This window comes from Triticum dicoccoides, chromosome 2B (assembly GCF_002162155.2).
Source record: "Triticum dicoccoides isolate Atlit2015 ecotype Zavitan chromosome 2B, WEW_v2.0, whole genome shotgun sequence".
NCBI classification, from domain to species: domain Eukaryota; kingdom Viridiplantae; phylum Streptophyta; class Magnoliopsida; order Poales; family Poaceae; genus Triticum; species Triticum dicoccoides.
The window spans coordinates 12519136-12544744 of NC_041383.1; the positions used below are offsets into that span (position 1 = coordinate 12519136).

The 25609-nt window shown below is 47.4% G+C and overlaps 2 pseudogenes; both read right to left on the reverse strand.

Annotated features, from left to right (window-relative positions):
• The window catches only part of LOC119360212, a 66778-nt pseudogene extending 47104 nt beyond the window's left edge, over nt 1–19674 (reverse strand).
• Nucleotides 19675–23043: 3369 nt separating this feature from the next.
• LOC119360213 overlaps nt 23044–25609 on the reverse strand; it is a 41013-nt pseudogene continuing 38447 nt past the window's right edge.

Consider the following 25609-nt stretch of genomic DNA (forward strand, 5'->3'; position numbering starts at 1 on the left):
ATCTCTTTGCATAAAAGTGATTTAGAAACATCACATGACATCTCCAAATTTTGGTGGGATTTTTAAAAGATTTTATCAAATGGTTGTAGTTCAAAAAGGACCACAAACCATGGAAAAACCATTTTTAAAGGAATAAAGATCAGGGAAATAATAAATCCCTCTGATAAATAGAAGTTTTATTTGAGAGGGTAAGAGAGTCCAATAAAATTGAGAAGTATTTCACTTGAGGTCAAAACTCCATGATGATAAGAAAGGAAATGTTTCAAAAATCAAAAGGGAGTCCAGAAAATAAGAGTTTTAATTTCCTGGAAATTTTTTAATCAATAGAACAAGGTTAAAATTTTGGGGTGTCACAACACTCTACCCCTTAAAAGAAAATCTCGTCCTTGAGATTTGTTAAGAGTTGTTTTGAAAAATATCTATCCTGTGAGCTGGAAAAAAAATTTATTCATAGCACAAACTTGCGTCGTCGAGGTTGGTAGCTATGCCCGGGATAAAAAAAATGCAATCGCACATCAACATACTCAAGCATGGTTACTATCAAAAACAGGAGCGCACAAGCAAACAGCATTTATTTACGGTGATAGAGGGTCACAAGATTACAAGGCGAGGTCATTCTAAGACTCAGTATCATTCGAGCGATTTTAGTCTACCTCATTTATATCTAAGCGGGCTTGCCTTGCGAACGTCGAGGTTTCTCCATGGTTTTCACCGTCGTGATCTGCTGGAGGGGGTTGAGAGGCTATAGGGTCGGGGTAGCGATGATGACCATCTCGGGGATTGGTGGCCACAATCCCGTTGGAGCGTGTTCCCAAAAGGCGACGAAGCACTTCTAGGATCATCAAGGTATTTTGGTTGATGGCCGGGGCTGTGCTGTGTTGAGGCTAGCATGTCCTTTTTATAGAAAAAGGGAACGGAGTCTTCCTTTGCACGCTTGCGAATAAGACAGATTATTTTTCGGTCACCGGCGCGTGATCGACAGGCTAGGCTGATAGGTTGGGCACCGACTGCCCAAAAGTGTCGGGGTCACTGTGTGGCTATCCTGCACGGGAAGCTTGGCTGGGGTTTTGGCAAGGGTCTGGTGGGTTGGTTTTTCCTAGGTTTTTCGACCTGGCTAAGATAGGATTAGCCAATGGTCAGCCTGGCTCTGATACCAAGTTTCTCACGATCGATTTTCCGGGTATTAAATTCCAGAAAATGGCCGTTGTGCTCACCAGCCCCAGGATAACTGTTAGCTGATGAGGCACCAACTTGATACAGAAATTCCAAGCAAAATACAACATATGTAGTACAAGACCATTCTGGCCTGTGAGCACAACAATTGGTTCCTAGTGTTTGATGGCGAAAGCGGGTTGTGAATCATCAGTATCTATGGGACTCCATTTCCCACGGGAACAGCTGACCAGGTTAACTCCTATCTTCGCGAGGCTGCTATCACTGTTGCTTAGGTTCCGGGGCTGTCATCACGGTCGTTCCTCTCCGCGCAAGAAATCTGGCCAAGACAATAGCCAGGGACAAGCCAGTGAGTACTTTGAATGTACTTGCCAACATTATGAACACGGGTATAATATAACAAAGATGATTCTGAAATGTTTATGCTCATGACGTCAGTCACAAAAGGTAAATAAAAATACCGATGCAGGCAAGCATGTTATTTGTGAATGTGCAATAACATAGTAGTATTAAAATTATGAAATAAAAACAAGCATGCCACAGTCGGGCGTCTTAGCGACACCACATAAAGGGCTTTAAAAGAAATGCCACAGTCGGGCATCTTTGCGACACCACATAAAGGGCTTTAAAAGAAATGCCGCAGTCGGGCGTCTCAGCGACACCACATAAAAGGGCTTTAAAAGAAATGCCGCAGTCGGGCGTCTCAGCGACACCACATAAAGGGCTTTAAAAAGAAAATAAATAAAGTGAATATCCAGCAGGTAAAACCATCCTAGGGATACTCAATATTTCAAATAATATAAAGGGGTTAGTCCATAATAAAAATAATCATAATCATCATAAGTCACAAGTCACAATCCATGTTCTGGTTTAACAGTTTCTCCTCCGAAGACCGACACTAAGACTGACACTTGACCCGACCCAGACTATAGTCCTTAACCATGGACACGGCTATTCGAATAGGTTTAATCTCTGCAGAGGGTGTACTCTTTACCCCACGAGTAACGGATTCCTTTAGTCCATCGGGACTAATTCTGTCTATGGTCTTTTAAATGAAAATGCACCTGACTTGCACACACCAGCTTAACTCACCGGAGTCTGGAATCACCCACGACACTCGTTAAGCAAAACTCGAAGTGGGGAGGCTACAACCTCGATTAGCATGGGATCACAAAATTTATACCGCGCGCAAAACTGGGGAAGCTACCCCCTCGGCTACAACCGAAAACACCCATGCCCCCTGATCGGATGACTAGCATTAATCCATGGCCGTGGTACCCTCTTCCCGGCCCCTCTGTACGGTGTGTGCTAGAAAGGGGTTGACAAATTACTGAACCGTACTCTAATTGTTGTAGAGACGAGTGGTAGTACGAAACAAGTATGGGGGTTACTGGAACAAGACCCGATCTACGGTCGACTCAGGAGGTTTATAATTTTCACTGCATGACATGTATAATGAACATATTCGACCAACAGAATCACCGCTCACTATACCTCACTATGCCATACCGGACATGACCGTCCCGACGGAGACCGGCGACAAACTCATGCCTACCCAAGGCAGAGGTTTTCCCGGATTCCTTCCGGCATGCATGCAAGGCACATTAGGATGATTATCATCACAAGTGTATTCATTTCCAACAACATGGAAATCACTAATATGCATCCATGCAAATGATCATATCACATGAAATAAAAAGTCCTTCGAAATGAGGTGGTGTTATAAACGTGTCAACGAACACACCAAAAATATTATGCCGGGGTTCAGAATGCTTGCCTTCAAGGTGTGGAGAGTCAGAGTGCATTCCAAAACTTTGAGAGTTTTCTCCTCTCTCCAACAAATCCTATTTTTGGAAATATTTAAATTAAAAAATAGTTTGAAAACAGTACAAAAAAGTTGCTCGGAAAATTTTGAAATAAATATGAAAATAAACTAGACAATATTTGAGAGATGTAGGAAAAAGAATCAATTCATTTGGAGTTATATTTAAAAAGTTATAGACTGTCAAAGCTTTGGTAAAAAATCTGTTTTTAATAAAAACAGAAAAGAAAACGCTTCAAATGATATTACGTTTTCGGTCAGGGGAGGCGTACTTGGGGTTTTACGCCTCCACTTATCCTGCGTGGACTGCGCGGGGAGTCGCTGACAGTGGGTCCAGGGGGCCCACTAGTCATGTTTGACTAGTCCCCACTCCCTCCCCTTCTCTACCCGAGCAGAGGCGGGACATCCGGCGATTGTCGCCGGCGAACGGAGGTTCTTCGCGGGCATCCGAGTGCAGGGATGGATCCGCCACTCCTAGCCGGTCCTTCCGGTGGTCGCAGGGTCGGCGGGGACGGAGTGAGCTGCCGGCGGCGAGCTTCGCGGCAGAGAAGGCATTCGGGAGCAGAGTGGTTTTGGGGCTGCGGTGGTTCCCGATCGAAATTGAGCGGGGGGAAGGGTTCAGGGGAGGAAGATAGAGCTTCTGGTGGAGAGAGTGGAGAGGGGGAGGCTCTGGTGTTGCCGGAGTGGTCGAGATGGCGGCAGCGACTGTGTTTGCCGGAGAAAAGGAAGACGACCCCTCTGGTCTTTCTACTACCACGGGAGGGTCAGTGAGGGCGTGAGGGAAGTTCCTTGAGGCCTTGACAAGCTCGGCGCTTCCTTTTATAGCGCGGCGAGGTCGGTTCCGCGGCGGTGGGGATAAAATCACCGGTGACCGACGTTCTGTAGCAGCAGGGGGACGTGGAGGCGACGAGAGCTAGCCGACAAGCGAGGGGATAAGCTTGCGCATCTCCCAGGGGCAGGTGGCGAGCCGGGGTGGCTCGGGCGGCGCCAACCGTGGCAGAGGCACACTGCGGACGCCGGCGTGCCGCCAAGAGTTCCCTGACAGCGGCGCTGTAGAGTGCCAGGGCAGTCGGGGTGGTGTGGCGGTGCAGGGGATACGTGGCGTGCTGGCTGCGGTTGGCCAAGGCCAGAACAGGTGTGAGGCGAGACGCGGCGGCTCGGGCGCACGTGCGTCCCAAACGCATGCTCTGGGCGCGCACAGAGCATGCCCGGGATGTGTTCGACGAAATGCCAGGGTAGCCTAGAGTGCTTGAGCGGGGCTGGCAAGTAACAGGACTAGTTTAGGGTTAGCAAGGAGATCAAGGGACATGGTGGATAGGTCAGGGGCTCAAGTTCACAATGTAAACTTGAAATCATGCCAAATCTAGCTATGCACTCAGGGTGTTTGACAAAATTCCACATGTACCTAGGCTTTTCTTGGAGTAGCCAAATTCTCCAGATCAGTGTCTCCTGGGATGCATGAGAGGATGGTGAAGTTAGTTTGTTAAAAGGAGAAACTTGTTAGTGCAAGTTTTGCAAAACTTCAGTTTTTGACAGAAATAAGAGGGCATGATTACAAGCACTTAGAGTCATCCAATGGGTCCACTCTCCTGGACTTAAGGGTTTGGCAAGGTGCATTACAAGCAGGAGAAAGCTCAAGGGCCAAAGAGCAAGCAAGAATATGGTTGCTTTACAAACCATCATGTTGGACCAGAATGAAGATGAGGTTGATTCACTCAAAAATTTCAAATAACATCACTGGGTTTTTGCAAAAAGTTAATTAACATACTCAGATTGACATCCCAAAATTTTGGTGGAAGTTTTAAAGAAATATTTAAATAGGTTGTAGTGTAAAAGTGCCCACTGGACCAGATTTGAAAATTTGGGATAGAGCTCAAAATATTAAATGAAAGAAATATCTCTTTGCATGAAAGTGATTTAGAAACATCACATGACATCTCCAAATTTTGGTGGGATTTTTAAAAGATTTTATCAAATGGTTGTAGTTCAAAAAGGACCACAAACGATGGAAAAACCATTTTTAAAGGAGTAAAGATCAGGGAAATAACAAATCCCTCTGATAAAAGAAAAGTTTTATTTGAGAGGGTAAGAGAGTCCAATAAAATTGAGAAGTATTTCACTTGAGGTAAAAACTCCATGATGATAAGAAAGGAAATGTTTCAAAAATCAAAAGTGAGTCCAGAAAATAAGAGTTTTAATTTCCTGGCAAAATTTTAATCAATAGAACAAGGTTAAAATTTTGGGGTGTCACATTCCACATCAGAGGAGGAGTTAGAGCATTGTGCCGTGAAGATTGCTTCCAAGCTCATTGAGGGAGTCCTGGATTAGGGGGTGTCCGGATGGCCGGACTAAAACCTTTGGCCGGACTCCCGGACTATGAAGATACAAGATTGAAGACTCCGTCCCGTGTCCGGATGGGACTTTCCTTGGCGTGGAAGGCAAGCTTGGCGATACGATATGAAAATCTCCTCCCATTGTAACCGACTCTGTGTAACCCTAGCCCTCTCCGGTGTCTATATAAACCAGAGAGTTTTAGTCCGTAGGACGAACAACAATCATACCATAGGCTAGCTTCTAGGGTTTAGCCACTCCGATCTCGTGGTAGATCTACTCTTGTACTACCCATATCATCAATATTAATCAAGCAGGAGTAGGGTTTTACCTCCATCGAGAGGGCCCGAACCTGGGTAAAAACACCGTGTCCCTTGTCTCCTGTTACCATCCGCCTAGACGCACAGTTCGGGACCCCCTACCCGAGATCCGCCGGTTTTGACACCGACATTGGTGCTTTCATTGAGAGTTCCGCTGTGTCGTCACCATCAGGAAGGATGCCGCATCCCGTCTTTAAAGACGGCGTCGTTGCTAAAGGAGCTTTGGCTGTCGGCCAAACTCTCCGGCTAGGCAGGTTTTTGATGACCGCCTGTCCGGCCGTCGCGCCAACGATGACCTCTCGGGCCATCGAAAGCAATCTTCACATCAGCTCGGAGCTTGCCGAGCAGTTAGATCCGATGGAGCTCTTCTCCCTGAACGAGCTCTTGGATCGCATCGCGGCCCTGGGAGTCGCTACTGATTACGACCAGATTGGGCTTAAACCCGATCAGAGAGAGATTGACTCTCCCCAGATTACCCACCACGTCGAAGTGGTGGAAGAACAATGCGGCGAGTCTTTGCCCACCCTAACGACCAGATGCGTCCGGATTCCCGATCCCTCCAAGCCGGATACCCGCGGAGGGGAGGGTGTCGCCCAAACCCTGAACCTAAAGTCAGGCAGCAGGCCCGATTCATCGAATAATATCCGAGAAAGCAAGCTTCCGAATTCGGAAACAGCTCGGCCCCTGAATCTTACATCGGGCAGGGTTCCGGATTTAATTCCACCTGCCCACCCAACTATACGGGATTTATCCCTAATACGGCAAGAGTCCAGAGAAACAGTACACCACTACTGGGCCAGATTCCTCCTGGTTATGAACAGGATAAAGGACTGCCGTGAGAAAGAAGCAATTTCACTCTTCTTTAACAACTGCATGGACATCAGAATCCTCAACGCCATAAGTCGCCGCGAAATTACACGATTCACCGACTTGACATCCATAGTACGAAAGTACTGTGCGACTGAAAGCGTTCGAAAAACCGAAGACAAATTCTGGGACAATCCAGCCCCGAATATAACATGAGTCCGAAACAAAAGGGTGCATTATCGCCAGACATCTGAGCCAAACATCAAAAAACAAAAACCCTCTACAGGGTACGGGACCGTACTGGAAGGATGGCTCAATGGACCCTGTAAAATTCATAATTCAGGGAAAGCCACACCAACGCACAGCCTCAGAGCATGTTGGATACTACGGCAGGTGGCCAGAAGTGGCGAGGAGCTTTTAACTCCAGCACCCGAAGAATACCTCCCCAGTACAGTGTCGACAGTCTTCGAGACCTTCACATCAAACAATGCAAGGAAACGAATGCTCCGCAACCTTGCCGAAGTCTACCAAGTAGCAACAATAAACCCATGGAGTGACACGGCTATCACCTTTAATGCCAGTGACAAACCTAAATTCCGGACAGCCCGAGAACCAGCCGCATTGGTCCTCAGTCCGATAGTGGACGGCTCCCGACTTACAAAAGTACTCATGGATGGCGGCAGCGGACTCAACCTCATCTACGAGGAAACCCTGCGAAAAATGGAAATTGACTAGAGTCGCATTGAGCGAAGCAACACAACTTTTAGGGGAATAATCCCAAGCCGGGAAGTGTGCTGTTCAGGAAAAATCACACTAGATGTGGTGTTCGGCACGCCGGACAATTACAGATCCGAGGAGGTCACGTTTCAAGTGGCCTCGTTCAGCAGCGGATACCACGCTCTGCTAGGGCGAGAATCATTTACAATTTTCGAAGCCATACCCCAATGGAATCATCACTCTCGCAAGTGATCCGGACATAGCGCTCCGCGCTGAAAACAAGACAGCCGCACTGGCCCTGGAGGCATTATCTGAGGCCCTAGCGGCCGAGGAATTAACGGTGTTGCGCTCTACGGTGGACAGGGACGATGTGATACTAGACAAGAGATCCAAGTCCACCTCTTTTAAACCAGCGGACGAAATAGTCAAATTCCAAGTCCATCCAACGGACCCTACAAAAACGGCCTCCATCGGGGCACAATTAAAACCCGATGTAGATGCCGCACTCAGAGACTTCCTGCGAGAAAATTGGGACATTTTCGCCTGGCACCCCTCGGATATGCCAGGAATCCCACGCAGGCTGGCCGAGCACAGCCTGAACATCATAAAAGGGTTTAAACCCGTCAAGCAGACCCTACGGCGTTTTTCCGAACCCAAGAAACAAGCCATGGGAGAGGAGCTAGCAAAACTGCTGGAAGCCGGATTCATCAGAGACATAAAACATCCAGACTGGCTAGCAAACCTGGTGATGGTACCAAAGAAGGACAAATCTTGGCGCCTATGTGTCGATTTCGAAGACCTAAACAAGGCCTGTCCAAAGGACCCTTTCCCACTCCCCCGAATTGATCAAATCATCGACGCCACCGCAGGACACGACTCATTGTGTTTCCTCGATGCATACTCTGGCTACCATCAAATCAAGATGGCAGAGTCAGACCAAGCCGCAACGGCATTCATCACCCCATACGGCCCATTCTGCTTCAACACAATGACCTTCGGGCTCAAAAACGCTGGCGCAACATATCAGCGCATGATTCAGACATGTCTGGCCATTCAGATTAGCAAAACAGTCGAAGCATACGTAGATGACGTGGTCGTTAAAACAAAACATGTCGATACTCTAGTAGACGACTTGAGGCTCACGTTCGACAATCTCCGAACATATGACATTAAGCTCAACCCAGAAAAATGCGTTTTCGGCGTACTAGCCGGAAAGCTCTTGGGCTTCATCGTATCCAGTAGAGGAATTGAAGCAAACCCAGCCAAGATCCGAGCTCTGTCACAATTGGATACCCCAAAGGACCTCAAACAAATACAAAAAATGACAGGATGTGTGGCGGCTCTAAGCCGCTTTATCTCCCGCTTAGGGGAAAAGGCATTACCCCTCTATCGCCTCCTGCGGCGCACCGACCACTTCGAGTGGACGGATGCCGCCACGGCCGTACTCGAAGAAATAAAAGCCATACTGGCAACAAATCCGGTCCTGGTCGCGCCCAACACGGGCGAACCAATGCTATTATGCATCGTGGCAACCCATCAAGTTGTAAGCGCGGTGCTCGTCGTCGAACGAGAAGCGGACAGACACAAGTTCCCCCTCCAAAAACCAGTGTACTACGTGTCCACTGTGCTAACTCCATGCAAGTCACGGTACCCGCATTATCAAAAGATAGCATACGCGGTGTTCATGGCATCCCGGAAGTTGCGACACTACTTTCAAGAGTGCTCCATAACAGTGGCATCCGAAGTACCCCTTAATGATATTATAAACAACCGCGACGCAATGGGCCGGATTGCCAAATGGGCCATCGAGCTCCTCCCGTTCGACATAACCTACAAGCCAAGGCAAGCTATTAAGTCACAGGTTTTGGCCGACTTCATCGCCGAATGGACTGAAGCCGAACTCCCTAAAGAATACGGCGCATACTCCAACTGGATCATGCATTCCGACGGCTCCAAAATGTTGGCTGGCCTGGGGGCTGGCGTCGTTCTGACATACCCAACAGGGGACACAGTCCAATACGTACTTCAGATAATGTACACGGATTCCAACAACGCAGTCGAATACGAGGCCCTTTTACATGGCCTCCGAATGGCAGTCTCCTTGGGCATTCAGCGCCTAGAGGTCCGCGGGGATTCAAATCTCTCAATATCCCAAATAAATGGAGACTTCGACGCCAAGGATCCGAAAATGGCAGCTTACCGCAACGCCATCTTAAAGATGTCAGCTCGGTTTGAGGGGCTCGAATTTCATCACATAGCCCGGGAAAATAACCAAGCAGCAGACGTGCTGGCACGCATTGGTGCCAAGCGCGAGGCCGTCCCTCCCAGCATCTTCCTAGAAAGGCTGTTCAAGCCATCTGTATCATGGTAAGGAGAATCCGAAAACAATAGCACGGACACAACTACACTGCCCCTCACCGAATATTCTGACACAGTTGGGGGCTCCGCCAACGAAACAACGCCGTCAGCCCACGCAATAATGGCAGTCATTGCCCCTTGGACAGAACCATTCCTAGCCTACCTAACTAGGCAGGAACTTCCTGAGGACCAAAACAAGGCCCACTGCATAGTGCGGCGATCTAAAGCCTACAAAGTCCACGAGGGAGAGATCTACAAGAAAAGCACAACCGAAGTCCTTCAAAGGTGTATCTCCGAAGAGGAAGGGCGAGACCTTTTGGCTGAAATTCATGCCGGACTCGGCGGGCACCACGCCGCAGCCCGGGCCCTTGTAAGCAAGGCCTTCCGTACCGGATTTTATTGGCCAACGGCCCGGGCAGACGCTCAGGACTTAGTGCAACGATGTGTTGGTTGCCAGTTATTCGCCAACCAAAGCCACCTGCCGCCTACCGCCCTACAAACTATACCCATTACCTGGCCTTTCGCGGTCTGGGGGCTTGACATGGTCGGACCCCTTAAAGGAGGAACCCACAAGCAAAAATATCTACTGGTCATGGTGGACAAATTCACCAAATGGATAGAAGCCAAGCCTATAAAGACGGCCGAACCCGGACCAGTGATAGACTTCATATCCGGGGTCGTACACCGTTACGGCGTCCCCCACAGCATCATAATCGACAATGGCACAAACTTCACGGCCGATGAAGTCAAACTTTGGTGCAAAAACATGGGCATCAAGCTCGACTATGCTTCAGTCTATCACCCTCAAACTAACGGTCAAGTCGAACGGGCCAATGGTCTCATTATGAGCGGCATCAAACCCAAACTAGTTCGATCCCTCAAGGAATCTAACACGCATTGGGTAGAGGAGCTTGACACCGTACTCTGGGGGCTGCGGACCACGCCGAATCGCACTACCGGATTCACACCATTTTTTATGGTATACGGCGCAGAGGCAGTACTGCCATGCGACATAATCCATGACTCACCTCGAGTGCGCATGTACGAAGAAAGAGAAGCCGGGCTCGATCGGCAGGACAGCTTGGACGCATTGGAAGAGGAGCGCGACGTGGCAAAGGCTCATTCCGCATTCTATCAATAGCAGGCTTGAAGATACCAAAGCAGAGAAGTACGGGCCAAAACCTATAACGTTGGCGAACTAGTTCTACGCCTGCCGGACAAGAAAAAGGATAAATTAAATCCCAAATGGGAGCACCCCTTCATCATCGACCAAGTACTGACCGGCGGAGCGTACCGTCTGCGAAGCGCATCGGATAACCGACTCGAGCCGAACCCATGGAACGCAGCACGCCTATGAAGGTTCTATGCCTAGCACTGGACTCCGTGTTCGTTACCTTCCCTAGTCCCTTTGTTTTATTTTTATTTTTATTTTTGGCAGTCCAGGATTTTGTTCCTTCTTCCTACCCCATTTTTTTCACAAGCCCTTAGGGGCTTGCATGTGCAATATTCGCACATACCCGACGCGCTACCTGCGCCCATAATACCTAGGGGCTTCTCTACCAAGAAGTTTATATAAAACGGGCCTCATGCCCAAAACATGTGTGATGCTTCTGCATGAACCTTTTATACACCATTATATGCATCGATATGACTTAAAATTTGGCCAAGCTGGGTTGCCCGGCTCCTGTGCTTACCCCTACGTTCTCGTTCGTTCGGCTAGGTGGTAAAGGGAGCACCTCTGCGATTGTTACTGCCGGGTCAGCCGGATGTGTACCTCAGACTGGGTGAAGCCGAAAGCTAGCGTTCTTAAGGGAATATTCGGTCGGTGAACTAAAAGATGATCTTTTGTATTCATTCATTTGCCCCCAGATGCTTTTCTGCTCTTTCCGGCAGTTCGGACATGCACTTTAGGGCATGCCTCCTAGGGAAAGGAACCCCTAATGGAACTATTCTCTCTAGAAGATGTTTCTTACTAACCATGTAATATAACATAACTAGTTGGGCACTTGTCGGCTAAAGCACTTATGACCCCTACGCCTTGTCTCCATGCATGCCCCGGTTCTTACATAACCGAGAGGGTATTCGGACACACTCCAGACTATAGGGTCCAGAGGTCGAAGCGAAAAGGTCCGCAATGACAAACGATCTACAATCTGGCTAGAAGACATTTTTTATGTCATTTTTACAGAGTCAATTTGACTCGGCATATTCTTCTTCAATGCCATCCAATAGGCGGTCTAATTTACAGTCCTGTTGGGAATACTTTGCAGCCAGCTCCACCTGGCCATATGCTAAGCTGACCGGGATCTCCTTTCCGTCTGGACCTATAGGGCCGACCTCGTCCATGTGGTTTGGGTCAGCCTTCGTGTCCGAGTCTTCACCATGGCCCAGGCCTCCCTGGCACCTTGACGGCAAGTCGATATCTTCCACAACCGGAAGCGCTGCCGCACTCCCTCCAGCTTCTTGGCAAGCTCCTCAAGGCCTTCGGGCACGGAATGGGATGGCCACATAGCCTGGATGACGCTTTGCATTGCCTGCCGAACTCGCTTGTGTAGTTGCAACAGCTCAGGAAGAAGGTCTCCCGATGAACCAGGCATTTCCTCCACCGTACGACCCGTCAGCAGACCTACAGACATAGCTCTATCAATTGACTTCCGCGCCGAATTCTTTTTTCAAAGATTCGTTCAAGCACTTACTAAAAATGTCGCGTCGAAGTCGCCGATTCTCCTTCACGGTAGAAGACAGCTGAATACAAACATCTTTCAGTTCCTCGCCTAGCTGGGTATTGGCGTCTTGAAGCTTGTTCTTCTCTTGCCTCACCCTCGTCAGCACGCTCTCACCAGCCTTTAGTTGGCGTAGGAGTTGTTGCTGGTCCAGATTTACTCCAGCCTCATCTGCATTATTATCGTCAGGGTTGCACGCCTGCCGCATTTCAAAACGGAAGTACCTTTCGAAGCACATATTACCTGCGGGCGTCCCCTTGACATTCTCTGAAGTGGCCAATGCGGCCTCGAGCTGAGCCTTGCAATCTTCGAGCTCCTGGGACAATTGCGTGTTCTTCTTTGTAAGACACTGCATAGCACATGATCCTTCAAATAGTTATCTTCACTGTTTCAAGTCTCGGGGGCTACTGACATATATAACCTTCAATTTTACTCACCTGTATGTCTTTCACATACTGCTCCGTGGCTCTGGCTAGACCATTTTGAGCAGCACGGAGATACGCATCTCCTGTATTAAAGGCGTCCAATGCCTCTGGGGAAAAACACGCGTCACTAAGAATAGTCCAGCGACGCCTGTGGTTCAGGGCACTCTCCACCTCTGAATTGGTGGCAGATAGCCTGTCGGCGCCCGCTGTCGGAGGAGCGCCCGAGGCACGTCCCGTGTCCGCCACCGCTTCCGAACCCGGCCTCGAACCTTGGCTGGCGGACATAGTCCGGCGGGCTCTCTTCTTCCTAAGAAAATCATGAGCATTAGTAAGACTCAAGGGCATAAACCCTAGGCGTTAAATCCGCACGCCATAACGTTGCGCCGGAATCTCGATCCGGTCCGCACTTCTTTTTGGCCCGCCTGGCTTCAGCAGCCCTTGTTGGCTTCCCACCACGGGCTCGGCCTTCCGCCTCAAGGATTTACCCTGCGAAACGTTGTTAGTACACGGCATGCAAGATAAAACATTAGAATACTGGGACTTTGGTCTTAGTTACCTTGGAGGCTGGAAGTAGTCCGGGATAGTCGGCCGTGATGGCCACTAAGGAGTTATCCTTGCTCAATTGATGAAATACTCCATCAATCAACTCCACGCATAAGTCCGGATCTTCTTGGGAGACCGGATCGAGGGGTCGTCCCGGGTCCTCGGGTTGTGGAGCATGGCTGTTTATTTCCTTCACAGCCTGGCGCAGCTCCTGCGTTTGAACATTACTAAGTCTAAGTACTCAACTACGGGAATTTCACAAACGGATAGGCAAGTGAAAGTGTCCGCTCACCCAACTAGGAGGATTGTACATAGAGAATCCGCCTTCCGGGTTGACACGGACGAATTCTTCCTCTTCCCCCTTGTACAAAGCGGATAAGATTCTCGTTAAAGTGGCGGCCGAATCTGGCCCCTTGCGACCGCACCGGGTGGCGTCATCCTCCCCGTTGAAATCCCACATGGGGTGGCGTCTGTATTGAAGCGGTTGCACCCCTCGCATAATGCATACGGCCATGACCTTAATCATGGTCAGTCCGGAGTGAGCCAACAACCTTATCCGGCTCATCAGGTACAGGACGTCCCTGTCAGCTTCCCTCTGAGGGTTTCGTGGGCGCCAACTCAGGCGCTTCTTCAACGGGGCATTATTGAACTCGGGGAGTCCGATCCGTATAGGGTCCGGCAGGGGGACATCATCTATATAAAACCACTCCGAGGGCCAGTCTTCGGACGCCCTCCTTGGGGTGCCGGATAGATATCCGGTCCCGGCGATGCGCCATAGTTCGGCTCCGCCCACCTGATAAATAGACCCCTCCTGAGAACGGGGCACAAGGCAAAACAACCTCTTCCACAGCGCGAAATGGGCCTCAACACCCAAGAACAGCTCGCAGAGGGCCACGAAGCCCGCGATGTGCAAAATGGAGGGCTTCGCCAAGCACTGCGAGAGATGAGGAGGGAGAGGGGTAGGGCTGCACCTTGGAGAGAATAACTCCTATGTTGGGCAGCCCCTAGACCTCAACTATATATAGGGGAGAGGGGGGGGCTGCGCCCCCTCTAGGGTTCCCACCCCAAGGGGTGCGGCAGCCCCTAGATCCCATCTAAGGTGGCGGCCAAAGGGGGAGAGGGGGAGACTTGCCCCCCAAACAAGGTGGAGGCACCTCCCTCCCCTAGGATTTTCAACACTAGGCGCCTTGGGCCCTGGTGGGGGGGGCGCACCAGCCCACCTGGGGCTGGTCCCCTCCCACACTTGGCCCATGCAGCCCTCTAGGGCCGGTGGCCCCACCTGGTGGACCCCCGGGACCCTCCCGATGGTCCCGGTACATTACCGATAGCACCCGAAACTTTTCCGGTGACCAAAACAGGACTTCCCATATATAAATCTTTACCTCCGGACCATTCCGGAACTCCTCGTGACGTCCGAGATCTCATCCGGGACTCCGAACAACATTCAGTATCCACATACAAACTTCCTTTATAACCCTAGCGTCATCGAATCTTAAGTGTGTAGACCCTACGGGTTCGGGAACCATGCAGACATGACCGAGACAACTCTCCGACCAATAACCAACAGCGGGATCTGGATACCCATGTTGTCTCCCACATGTTCCATGATGATCTCATCGGATGAACCATGATGTCAAGGATTCAATCAATCCCGTATACAATTCCCTTTGTCTACCGGTATAGTACTTGCCCGAGATTCGATCGTCGGTATGCCGATACCTTGTTCAATCTCGTTACTGGCAAGTCTCTTTACTTGTTCCGTAACACATCATCCCGTGATCAACTCCTTGATCACATTGTGCACATTATGATGATGTCCTACCGAGTGGGCCCAGAGATACCTCTCCATCACACGGAGTGACAAATCCCAGTTTCGATTCGTGCCAACCCAACAGACACTTTCGAAGATACCCGTAGTGCACCTTTATAGCCACCCAGTTACGTTGTGACGTTTGGTACACCCAAAGCATTCCTACGGTATCCGGGAGTTGCACAATCTCATGGTCTAAGGAAATGATACTTGACATTAGAAAAGCTTTAGCAAACGAACTACACGATCTTGTGCTATGCTTAGGATTGGGTCTTTTCCATCACATCATTCTCCTAATGATGTGATCACATTATCAATGACATCCAATGTCCATGGTCAGGAAACCATGACCATCTGTTGATCAACGAGCTAGTCAACTAGAGGCTCACTAGGGACATGTTGTGGTCTATGTATTCACACATGTATTGCGGTTTCCGGTCAATACAATAATAGCATGAATAATAGACAATTATCATGAACAGGGAAATACAAGAATAACCATTTTATTATTGCCTCTAGGGCATATTTCCAACAGTAAGCTACTGCACCAAATTTGTCAATGATCTTGTATGGCCCAAAAAACTTGAAGGAGAGCTTATGGTTGGCCCGGCGAGCAACTGATGACTGAACATAGGGTTGAAGTTTGAGGAATACCATGTCACCCACCTCAAAAACACGCTCAGTTCTGTGTTTATCTGCCTGACTTTTCATTCTCTGTTGAGCTCTGTGTAAGTGCTGGGTAACTGAATCCAAAACAACTTGTCTCTCCAATAGCCACTGTTGTATATCAGGAGCAGCAACAGTATCACCAGTAGGAATTCCAAAATATCTGGGGGTGTGCCCATATAGGATTTCAAAGGGAGTCTTACCCACTGCAGAGTGCCAATTGGTGTTGTACTAGAACTCACACATTGCAAGCCACTTGCTCCACTGTTTTGGGTGTGCACTGATGAAACTTCTGAGATAGCACTCAACCTGTTGATTTACTCTCTCTGTTTGGCCATCTGTAGCAGGATGATAAGAAGTACTCATGTTTAGGTGTGTGCCAGTTCTTTTACCAGAGTCTGCCAAAAGGTAATAGTGAAAATAGGATCTCTATCAGACACTATGTATTCTGGCATTCCATGTAGTTTGTACACATTATCCAGAAATACTTCAGCAACTTTGGTAGCAGTGAAAGGATGCTTTAATTGAATGAAGTGGCCATATTTAGTGAACTTATCAATAACCAGAAAGATGCAGTCAAATTGTCCTGATACTGGCAATCCAGATATAAAATCCATGGTGACATACTCCCAGGCCTTCTTGGGAACTGGCAGAGGTCACAACAACCCTGGATAGTTGATCCTTTCTGGTTTATGTTGTTGAAAAATGAGGCAGGATTGCACCCTTTCCTTAATGAAGTTTTTCATCCCTGACCATCTAAAAAGAGTGTGTATCCTATGGTATGTGACAGGAAATCCTGAATGACCACCTACTAGACTGTCATGAAAGGCAGCAAGAATTTGTCATGTAACTCTTGTTTATTACCTATCCATATAGCTCCTTTGTATCTGATTATTCCTTGGTTTAACTTGTGATTGGGTTTGGCAGAGGGATCAATAGCTAACTATTGCAGAAGTTCAGTAGTAGTCTTGTCTGCACTGTAGCTGTCAATGACTTCAGTCAGCCAAACAGGTTGCATTTTAGAAATTGAGAACAGTTGATGATCTGGTGGTCTTCTGGATAGGGCGTCAGCTGCAGAATTCTCAATGCCATTTTTATACACAATTTGATAATCCAGTCCCATCAACTTAGTGAGTGCTTTCTGTTGCCAAACAGTATGCAATTTCTGATTCTGCAAATGAATCAAACTTTTCTGATCAGTTTTGATAACAAAATGCTGCATCGAGAGATAAGGTCTCCACTGTTGTACTGCTAAAAAGATAGCCATATATTCCTTCTCATATACTGACAAGCCTCTGTTCTTAGGCCCTAGAGCCTTACTGACATAACTAAAGGATGGCCTTCCTGCATTAACACAGCTCCAATTCCCTTCTCACAGGCATCAATTTCAATGACAAAAGGTTTATCAAACGGAGGTAGGGCTAAAACAGGTGCCTCAATTAACTTCTTCTTCAAGACAGAAAAGGCTTCTTCAGTAACAGGAGACCACACAAATGGCACCCCCTTCTTCAGGAGCTCAGTCAGGGGTTTACTGATTATGCCATAGTGTTGGATAAATTTTCTGTAATATCCACTGAGACCCAAAAACCCTCTCACTTCCTTGACATTTGTAGGAGTAGGCCAGTTCTGGACAGTAGAAATTTTTGAAGCATCAGTTGACACTCCTGCAGCACTGATAGTATGCCCCAAGTAATCAATTTATTGCTGAGCAAAAGCACACTTAGATAATTTAACTTTCCACTGATCAACTCTAAGTAGAGCTAGTACCTCTATAACATGAGCAAGGTGCTCCTTGTAAGTTTTACTGAATATCAGGATGTCATCAAAGAAATAGAGTGTGTTCTTTCTGTTAACAGGTTTAAGGTAGTGTTCAGAGAGTTACAGAATGTGCTAGGCCCTCCACTCAAACCAAAGGCTAGAACAGTAAACTCGTAGTGACCAATGTGAGTAGAGAACGCAGTTTTGTACTCTTCACCAAGTGCCAATCTGATTTGATGGTATCCAGCTCTTAGATCCAGTTTAGTAAACCTAGCAGAACCAAACAGTTCATCCAGCAATTCATCGATCACGGGAACTGGGAATTTGCGAGTGATAGTGATGGCATTCAACATTCTATAATCCACTACCATCCTCCATTCTCCCCTTTTTTTCTTAACAAGCAATACTGGCGAAGAAAATGGACTTTTGTTGACTCTTATCAATCCAGCTGCAAACAGTTCATTGATTTGTCTTTCCAACTCATCTTTCAACTGAGGAACAATTCTGTAAGGTCGTGAAGTGACAGGTCTTGCTCCTGGAATTAAAGGGATATGCTGATCACTCTTCCTTCTAGGAGGTAATTCTGTTGGAGCTGCAAACACATCTGCAAACTCATCAATGAGCTATTGTATTTCTTCAGGGACTGTAACAGCTTCTGATTGCTGAACAGCTGAGATGGAGACACACGCAAAAGTGTATTTACATGCATGAATTCCTTGTAAAGTGACCACTCTTCCCTCATAACTGAAGCACATCCATTGCTCCACCCAGACAATCTTCATAGGACTGTGTTGAGCCAACCAGTCTAACCCAAGAATACCATCATAAGTATTGAGTGGCAGCAGTATGAGGTTAGATGTAAACTGTATCTCGTTGCTGGTCCAGCTGCAATCGTTAATGCTATGTTCACAGGTGATAACAGCCCCACCTGCCACTGTTACATTAACTAGAGTAATGGAAACAACTCCTGTCAGTGATACAAACTTGATGTCTAGGAATGAATGAGTGCTTCCTAAATCCACTAAGAAGTTCAGTTCATGTCCCTGGATAACCACCCTTAACTGGAAAACATGAGCTTCAGATTCTCTGCCCATAGTAGCTGCAGAGAGCCTAATGGAATGCACTGAAGATGAAGTTGGGGAAGGAGGTTCAGAATCAGTGGTTTCAGAATCTTCCACAGAGCTGCCTTGTAGTTGCTCAATCATCTCTTGAACAAAATGCAATTGCACAGTAGAATTGCAAACATGATCTCTGGACCATTTTTCTCCACAGAAAAAACAAAGGCCCTTAGACCTCCTGTACTCTCGTAGCGCTGACCATTTATCTTCAATACGGTGAGGTTTGACACTTTCAGTTCCCCTTCGTTCTTCCGTAACTTTAACCTGAGGTGAAGTAGCTGCAGAAGCAACTGAGGATGCTCGTTTAGTTGAGTAGCTGTTGATCGGTGTGATACCTTCTCCTAACTCTTCATGCAACAGAGCAAGCTCATAAGCAGCATCTAGATCTTTGGGTTTCTGCAGAGCTACAGCAATTCTAACACCTGGTTTCAAACCATCGAGGAATCTGGCGGTATAGTGCAGAGCGTTTGGTGAATCCTCATATGCTGTCAACTGATCATAAAGCTCCGCAAAACGCTCTACATAATCCTCCACTTTACTAGTTTGGGCAATGCGGAACAACTTGCGCAGGAGAGTTTGGTGCTGATTACGGCCGAACCTGCTTTGGAATGCCGAACAGAATTCAGGCCAACTACAGTTTGGTATTCGACGTTGAATAGACTCCAGCCACCGCGCTGCGGCACCTTCAAATTGAGCGGTGGCCAAGGAAATCCACCTCTATGCAGGTACACTCCATAGCCTGAACTGATCTTAACAGCGCTTCTGCCAGAGTCGCGGATTGGTGCCGTCGAATCGGCGCTCCCTCGTGTTTGGACACTGATGCGCGACGAAGAACTCCCGGCCAGTTTGGGTCCCTGATCTGCGGGCTCGAGCTTGTTGACATCGGCTCTCACCTGCTCGAGGTCGAGGGCGATTTCGTCGCGGATGGCGTCAGTTCATGCCGACATGAGACCGTCGAGCACCGAATTGTTGGCTTACAGCAACTTGTTCATAGACTTGAGCAGAGATTCGCCTTGCGCCTTGAGCTTCTGGTCCAAATCGACGGAGATCTCATGAAGAAGTAGATCGAACATGGTGCGGCTCTCGTCGCTCAGCTCCTCCATGGCTTGGCATCATCGGCGGTCGCCGAATCTGGTGTAGTGGCGATGTAGGGGAAGACCAAGGACGAAAGGCTCTGATACCAACTGTGAGGATCTCAAATTAGGCTCACACGATCTAGACGAGGTTGGGGAACAAACAAACTAGGTATTTGAATTTCAGAAGCAATCCACCCAACCACCCACACTTATGTAGCATTACAATACCGGCCGAAGCCGTCTGGTCCATCGCCACCCCAAAGGAGAAAGCTAGCAACGGATATAAGTATTGTTACACCTGAGTTAACGGGCCCAGTTTGGGCTAGCAAGCCACTGGGGAGTCTTCTTGGGCCTAGTCGACTTGGGCCGCGGTTCTGGCGCTGTAGCCATCTTGCCGTTGTCGACACCAGCTCCAGTGCTTCGATCTTCAGTACTGTCGAGGGTTGACAGTGGGGTGCTGACATGCCACACTAACACTGCTCTTCTATGTGACAGACTTGTTTCATTTTAGTGAAGATGGAACAGGGCAGAGAGAGCCTGTTGATCTAAACACAAAGACTAACAAGTTTCAACGTGAGGCAGCAGATCATAGCAAATTCCAAGTACCTTTGCTTCTGAAATGGAGTCGTATGGTCCGCTGATATTCAGATAGTACTGGATTATCGAAAACTTACTGAAGCACCGCGGCGTGAGCGGCCCAGCTTGTCATGCTCACGCCCGCGGCTGTGTCGAGCCCACATTAGCATAGCAGCCCTGCCCCAGTGAGCTCCGGCTCGGCCGCGGCGCACCCCGGCGCAGACGTGCTCCATCTCCAATGTGCACGAACTCCAGCCCAGACGACACGAGCTCGGTCCCTAGCGGGCACGAGGTTCACCCGCCTCCTCTGCTCACGCCGTCACCACCGCGAGGCAACTTCTTCTCTGCCCATGTCATTTCTGCGATAGAGAGATGAGAGAGGACGGAGGAGTGGGTCGCTGTGCAGGTGGGACCAAGCCGGGTGCCCGGGTGTGTCCGGTCATCCTCATATCGCCCCTATATTTGGTGCCGGTTTGAGGGGTGCCGGTCGGTCCAGACATTTAAGGAGAAAATGAGGGGTCCATTGAGTCATCTTTTTTTATCAGGGCATTGACTGGGCGGTCGTAGATTTTTTTTCGGGCAAATCAGAGAGCTTTATTCAACAAAAGTGTTCCCCGGGCAATCAGCCGAAAGGCTGGTTACCAAGAAATTAGGGGTCTCCTCGAGCCAACAATCGGTCACATTCAGTGTGCATGCACGTTTTGCACATAGATGTGCCGGTAAGTTTGCTGACCTAAATACATGTTGAATCTCAAAAACAGAAAAATCAGAACTAAGCTCTCAAATTTCATCTAGAATAGGAGCCACAACCGAACGTGAGTTGTGGCGTGTATGCCAGAGTTGCACTAACTCCTGACAGTCAGTCTCCATTATCACATGCGATAGGCCTCGAAGTTTTGCAAAAAGCGTTCCTTCTCGCATTGATAGGGCTTCCATTATGAGAGGATCGGATATGTCACCGAAAGGCTTGCACCAAGCACCCAAGAGCGCGGATATGGACCGGGCTATACCACCGGCCCCTCCTCGACCTGCTACCACATTGAGTGCTCCATCACATGAAATCTTGATGATACCTGGTTCCGGCGGCGTCCAACCATGACCTGGTAGCACAGCAGCTTCGTTGCAGGGTAGCTCCAGCAACGCTAGGGCCTCCTGTGTAGATCTCATCGCTGCCACTGGGTCTCTGCCTTCCTCACCATGTTTGATCCGGTTGCGAGAATGCCAGATCGTCCACATCATGGTAATGATTTTTGGGCGATCCGCATCAATGATCCGATCACCACACAGTATGTCTCTGGCCCCCGAGCTTGGGTGCAGTCGAGGGAGTCTGATACCAAACCAAGCACAAGCTTCACTCCAGAAACGTCGTGCATGGGAGCATTGTATTAATGCATGCATGAGATCATTCTCTCTTGCCATGCACACTTTACAAGTGTCAAGAACTGAAATATGGCGGTGCTTGAGGGTACATTCATCAGGTAGAATCCCCCTCAATACCCTCCACCAAAACACCCGTACCTTTGGGATCACTTTGAGTTTCCACAAGGCTGTCCACATCTGTTTATCATCCGTTGAAGCACCTGTAGCCGTCCCTTCTTCTAGAGCTAAACGCTCGTTCTGAGTCATTAGAGCATGGTACGCTGAATTAACAGTGTAGTTGCCTGATCGTTCAAAGGCCCAAGCAAAGAAATCCTGTCCTCCTCCCCTCTGAATTGGTACATTGAGAATAGCATCTGCATCCGGGGCGATAAAAGTTGTCCTTATGATATCCTGTTTCCATGACCAGTTCTCAGTGTCAATAAGATCCGAGACTTTCTGTATATTAGTGTTGGGAGGTCTGAATAACGGTTTCATGGAAATGGTTCCAGGAATCCACTTGTCCGTCTAGGCATCGATAGAGTGCCCATCTCCTACTCTCTTTACAAGCCCCGCCTGTAAAGCTGTCCTGCGAGCAATGATGGCTCGCCAAGTAGCAGAAGCTGATTTGGGAACCGTGGCTTTCAAAAAATCTGTGTCGGGAAAATAACGACCTTTCATTACTCTTGCGCACAAATAATTAGGGTTCGTCATGAACCGCCACCCATGCTTCCCGAGTAGCGCAATGTTAAACTGTTGGGGATCACGAAACCCCATGCCTCCTTGACACTTTGGTGTAGATGCTCTAACGCTGAGAGCAGGAGCTGAATGCTAGGCCCCACAGAAATACTCTGTACTTCCAAAAACATGCACAGATGCTAGGGTGTGCTTGATTGCTATTATTTGCAGCATGAACAATGCAAAAAATAGCAGCTACATTTCTTATATTTCACAGTTGTCCAAAAATAATTAGAGAAAATGGTATTTCAGTACGGATGACAGTCACAAGTTATAATAACAATCGACTCTACTTGCATCATTCCAAGTTGTTTGAGAACCATAAACAATTCATGAGTTTGGAGCGTTGGATTGGTGCGATTCAAATCATCGGTTGAGACAAGAAATGAAGACTAGACAATTAATCAGCCATAGTGCCCGGCTGATCACCCTGCCAAAGGAATTTCCAAAACTTCTAGCCCACACAGTGTTCTTTATTGCTTAATATACTTACAGCAGGAACAAGAACAAAATAACATTGAAATTGCACACTACAACCTCCATCCCAAATTACTTGTCTTAAATTAGTCTAGATATGGATGTATCTAACATAAAACGCGTCTAGATACATCCATAGTATGTATACTTCAGTAAAGAGAGCAGTCACCACTTTGCATCACTTCAAATCATGTTGACATAAGAAATTGAAGACTAGGCAGCTAGTCAGCTGCTCCCATATAAAATATTCTAACATCGCTTGTTCCTGGCGAGCAAACGATGTGGTCTTTGAATCTCACAGTGAAACATGTAATTGTAGTGAGGCTCTAGGTGAGATGTCCATGCATGGACCTTGAATTTTCCTCGAGCCTCACGTTTCCAAGGAAAAGGTCATGTACGCTAATAATTTTGCGATCTTCAGCTTCAGTTTCAGCAGAACATGTCCGGTAGTCACCAAAAATCACTAACCATTCAGACGAAGTTTTCTTTGCTCTCTTGACATATACTGGCTCCGCCATCTGCTAAGGGTCAGCGAAACTCTCCCATACATTGAGATGTTTATCTGGATAAAATTCCTCTGGGTTGCAAGGGCAATGCTCCAGAAACGGTGGTCAAATTTTGCTTTCAATAGTCCACTCAAGATGGTCGCAGTCATGAAGCACCCATTCGCTAGCCTGGCCATTTCCATGGCCATTGTTGTGAGCTTCGGGTAGTCCTCCGCGCTCGTGCTCCCAAACGTACGCACCTTGAAGAAGTACCAGTATGCTTCTTGAGTAAAGAACTGTAATCTGAGGAGTTCTGTGGTTCCAAAGATTGTGATCTTTTCGGACCGGCTCATGATTATGATCTTACTGTCGTTTCCGATGCAGCTTCTTGCAGCTCAATACAACATTTTCCATTCAGAATTGTCGATGTCCAGAAATAGCTCAATGATGATCAGTGTCCTTCCACCGCCGATGCCATGGTTTTGATGCTTGATTCTACCGCCATCTCTTAGGGTGTCTACACTTGCATCTTTTAGGTCATCCCCACTGAAACACAAAATCTGAAAGAAGTGGTTGCCCACCCTTTCATCGTCACACACATGCTCGACCAGGCTACTCTTTCCAACTTTCCCAGGACCGTTGATCGGCAGGACAACATGATGACCAACATCACCGGGAGCAGTCTCCGCTTGCAACATGAAGTTCATAATATGTTCCATCTCTATCTGGCATCCTAACATGCACTTGTTCAGCAGCAGATACATGAGGTACGGTTGGCGGGTCAAATGCGGGCATCCATTTAGAAACATGATGAACTCACCCACATCTTCAATGGTTTTCCTTATGCTGCCAAGAACTTGCTCCAGCAGCTCAGCTCGTGCTGCACCTTCACTATTGCCACTGCAGAAACATACACGCTTTGCAGGGTTGAATATACATGGTGCAAAAGAGTAGTTGACTTCATGATCTTTTGCCCTGCCTTCTCCATGGGCTCGGCAACTGATGATGTCGAGGGTGTAATATCCTCTGTACATCTCCTTTTTCAGTATGCTAAGTTGCTGCAACATGGCCTGGTTTGTGATGAACCGGTCATCTGCCTCCTCAACGACAACATGAAGCCGCAGTAGGAGCCGTTTGCAGAATAAGCTATGATAAATTCTCTATAGTGTGGTAAATTTTCAGAATTTTTTGAGTTAAATAAGCATGATTCCTCTTGCATTCTTTACAGACTGTTTTGTTTAGACAGATTGTTGTTATGTTTGCATTGTTTGCATATATATGTTTGCCTGTTTAATGATTCTATTTGAGGATGGGAGTGTTAAATATGCAGAGGGATTTAGTAGGCAATATCAAATAATAATTTTAGTGATTTTATACAGTAGAGAATGATAAAGTTCTGCATGGATTTATACTAACTTATCTCATGAGTTTTTGTGGAGTTTTGTGTGGATGAAGTTCTAAAATTCCAGTGAACTATGATATGAAAGGAATTAAGGAGACACAAAAGCTCAAGCTTGGAGATGCCCAAGGCATCCCTAATTAATATTTCAAGAAGTCTCAAGCATCTAAGCTTGGGGCATCCCACCTTTATTCATCAACAATCATCAGTTAGCCTCGGTTGAGCCTAAGTTTTTGCTTCTTCACATGATATGTGATATCCTTGCAGTGTCATTTTATTAGGTTTTGCTAGCTGTTTGAATAAAGTACTTAAGATCTAAATTTTCTTTATGAGAGAGAGTCTTCACATAGTTACATAATTATTCGACTACTCAATGATCTTCACTTATATTTTTTTGGGAGTAGTTTGTCATTTACTCATGTGCTTCACTTATATCCTTTGAGTAAATGGTTGAATAAATTGAATATCATAAATCTAAAATTATATATGCTTCATATGCTTATACCATGGGGAGTAATGACTTCACATATAAGAAGTAGAGGTGGTAAATTTATTAAAAGTTAGCAAACATAGTATTGGTCACTTGAACAAATCATGAAAGAATATTGAAGAAAAAGATATTTCACATATAAATATACTATCTTGGACATCTTCTATGATTGTGAGCCCCATTAATTATTTTCAAACTTGAGCAAATTAGTTGTAGTTGGACAAAGAAGACAACATAATGAGTTATGCTTGGGTATATTTGTACAGAAGTTATATTGTTATGGATCCTCCACATGTGGTTCTTGCTATTTAGAATCCTTTGCTAGCCAAAATTTCTGTACTAAGCAGGAATACTGCTTGTGCATCCAAAATCCTTGAACCAAGTTTCTTCCATGAGTGTCCATCATATCTACCTATATGCGGTATTTACCTGCCGTTCCAA